The following is a 3,690-nucleotide window of genomic DNA, read 5'->3' on the forward strand; positions in this document are numbered from 1 at the left end:
TATGTAGATTACTAAATTCTTGAGTATTTTATCAATTCACAAACTTTAATATACTCCAAGTATGCTTCCTCCTTTCTGAATCTATTTTTTAAATGATCTTCTTTGTTTAATCATTGATATAAGACCAAGCCTAACAAAATTTTGGCATAAGAACGTTAATTGATCCTCAGTCCTCACACATTACTGAAGTGCTATAATCAGTGTAAAGTGTAGGGATTTAGTCTCCTCCTGAAATATTATTTTAATTAATTGCTTAATATTTTTAATTAAAACATAATTCAATTACTTCCCCCTTCCCTTTCTTCTCTCCTGTCCCTCCCATATCTTTTTCTCCAAACATCCTCTGTTCTATCTCTCCCAAGTCACATACATACATATAACATGAATATAAAATGCTGAGTATATTTTTGTTTTTTGGGAAAAGCTAATTTTCCCATTCTCAGCAATACTTATTTGCCTGTAGTTCTTTGTTTAGGGGTGGAAGCACCCTCTTAAAACTTCCTTACATTTCTTTTTTTGTTGTTGTTGTTTTTTTTTTTTTGAGGTGTAAGTGAATTTTTATTGGGAAGGAACTTGTCAACTCAAACAGCAGCAAATGAAGAATACATAAATGAAACTCCCTGTTGTCACAGACAGACATAACCTCCAGAATATGTGACATAGGAGACATTTCAATCTGTGACCCCCAAGACTGGATGCATTAAGAGCTTTCCCATTCAACCCAACACTTCTGGATTCCTACTAAAAAGGAATATGCAGTAAGAGTATGGAAAAGTCGCTTCTGAAAGGATTACCCCCAAAGAAGGGTCAGAGGGGGATGTAGAAATCGGGGAGTTATTATTACAATTACTTTAAGTTGTAATGCACTACATTCCATAGCTTCACAGTAATACAAAACACAGCCACTTGCAGAACTGGTTCCGAGTACGTAAATACCCAATGTACTGCCAGTCCTCTACACAAGTTTCTGCAGTTACTCGCGTTTACATGAAATGAAGCTACTGATACTTTTCTACAGCAGTAACTGCACACCAGGAAGGCCGAGACAACACAAATCAGGGGATGGAGTTTTCCCAAAGCTGCAGTGTGAAAAGACTATAAACAGTTGATCCCATACACATGAATAGGCTTCCTTGCTAGAGGAAATCCAGGTGAAATAAGGAATGGAGATGTAAAAAGGTTTTCTTGAGGGACGAAGGACAGCACCCTGGATATGCCTTTAGTTTTCGGCCCCCTCCGCTGCATCACATTCTTCTCCTGCACTGTCCGATGTCCATAATGTTAAATTGTCTCTAAGCAACTGCATGATGAGGGTGCTGTCTTTGTAGGAGTCTTCATTCAGTGTATCAAGCTCTGCGATGGCCTCATCAAAAGCCGTTTTAGCCAGTGTGCAGGCAAGCTCTGGATTATTAAGGATCTCATAGTAAAATACAGAAAAGTTAAGGGCCAGACCCAGGCGGATTGGATGTGTAGGCTGCATCTCTTTCTTGCTTATATCAAATGCCTCTTGGTAGGCTCCTTGGGAATTATCTATCGTTTGTTTTCGATCATCGCCACATGCTACTTCAGCAAGATACCGGAAATAATCTCCCTTCATCTTCAGATAGAAGACCTTACTCTCTGGATTAGTTGCATTGGCTATTAATTACTTATCCAACAATTCCAGGACCGTGGTGCAGATGGACCTCAGCTCCGACTCCACTTTCTCCTGATAGTCCTTGATCAGCTGCAACTTCTTGTCTGAGGTGTCGGTCTTCTGCTCGATGCTCGAAATGACCCTCCAGGCGGACCGGCGGCCCCCGACCACGTTCTTGTAGGCCACCGACAGCAGGTTGCGCTCCTCGCTGGACAGCTTGGCTCCCTGCTCCGTCATGGCTTTCATGCAGGTGGCCATGTCGTCGTAGTGCTCGGCCTGCTCGGCCAGCTTGGCCTTCTGGATCAGCTCAGTCTTCTCCATGGCAAAGAGAGGGCGAGAGCCGAGCCGGATCCGGAGTGCTCCTTCTAGTCTCCGCGGCCGCAACGTGAGTCCCACCACTTTGATCTGCTTTGGGCTTTAGCCGAGGACCCTCCCGTCTCCTTCCTTACATTTCATATTAACATGTTTTTGATGTTATTGCTCAGGTCTTGTTCAGGTAACTATTTATTTCTAAGAATGGCAGCCACAACATACTTTTTGGTTATGGCTCTTAAAATGTTTCTATCTTCTCTTTCAAGATGTTCCCTGACCCTGGGAGCTGTGCTGTGCTTTCCATGATACACTGATCTTTTCATTAGTATACTAGTTGTCATTTTTCTGTAATGGTCTTCACTTACTGCAGAGCATATCTTCTTTGATGCTGGGTGATAGTTGTATTTGACTGTAGTTATCACAAGTTTCAGAAAACAATCAAAGAACATGCAATTAGAAAAGTCGAAGTAGTAGATTCTCATCTAAGACCCTGTTCTTACCTGACAATGGAGGTCAACAAGGGTTCTAGATCCATGCATGTATTCCCTTTTGCTGAGTGGGCTTTAGGATTCATTCTCTGGGGAACCAATTGAAGACAGAGAGGAGAGAATATATGAGCAATGGATCCAAGTTCATCATTGAGAAATCTACAGGGACAGATGAACCAAGGTCATGGAAACTAACAAACTCCAGACTAACCTTTGTGGAGCCTCCATGAGAACGAACTAGGCCCTGCATATGTGAGTGAGAGTGGTGAAGTTTGAGGCACCAGGCAATAGAACCAGAATTTAGCCCTGGTGCATGAACTAACTTATGGGAGCCCTACCTCTATGGTGGAATGCCATGCTCAGCCTTAATGCAAGGGAAAGGAGTTTCTTCCTGCTCCAACTTAATGTGTCAGACTTTGTTGATTTCCCATTGGAGCCATTACCTATTGGGAGGAGTGGATGGGGAGTGGGCTGGGGGGAAAGTTAGGGAGTAGAGTGGGAGGAGGAGTGAAGGGAGAACTGTGGATGGAAAGTAAAATAAAATTTAAAAAATAAATTAAAATAAAAAAGATTAATTCTTTTTTAGAAAGATGAATTTTGGTTGATTGTCCATGCTTCCGTGTACCATTTCAGACCCATACATGTGGGGCAACAGTACCTCAATTTATGGTTAATAAAATGTAACAATGTAGATTATTATGTCTGAGATCAAAAGATTTCAGAGACGAATATTATTAAGAAGCCTAGGAGTACTCTTGAGATATTTTAGCAAAGAATGTGGCTTCTTTTTACCCTGTCTGGAAAGTCTGCCTGAGGCTAAATTGGAGAGTTTGGGCTTCATGGTGTTTGCAGAGGAGATTTCAATACAACCTAATATTAGTTATGTTGTATGGCTAGTAGTGGCCAATCTTATGCAGATCTAGAATGTAAAGCATGATCCTAATTAGTCTCAATAATAAAAAAAAATTGAGTCAAATATTGGGGAAAAAAACCTAAAAGATAAAAGAACCAAGAGCAGTCATTAGTTGCTTTCTCTCTCATCCCTCAGTCCAAAAGGCTCAGATATTTTCTCTGCCCTGTCTTATCACCTCCTCTCTCTACCCCCAGTGTACTGGGATTAAATACATGAGCCACCAATGCCCAACTTCTATGGTTAACTAGTGGTTAGTTCTTTCCTCTGATATCCAGGCAAGCTTTCACTAAGCCTTGTTGCCCTGTAGATTTTGAAGAAAACATTCATTTAGGGCTGAGTGT

The 3,690-nt window shown here is 41.4% G+C and overlaps 1 pseudogene; it reads right to left on the reverse strand.

The window, feature by feature from the left end:
* Window positions 1-622: 622 nt before the first annotated feature.
* LOC101980657 lies at window positions 623-2,038 on the reverse strand (annotated as a pseudogene).
* Window positions 2,039-3,690: the final 1,652 nt, after the last annotated feature.

This window comes from Microtus ochrogaster, chromosome 1 (genome assembly GCF_000317375.1).
Source record: "Microtus ochrogaster isolate Prairie Vole_2 chromosome 1, MicOch1.0, whole genome shotgun sequence".
In the NCBI taxonomy this organism is placed as follows: Eukaryota; Metazoa; Chordata; class Mammalia; order Rodentia; family Cricetidae; genus Microtus; species Microtus ochrogaster.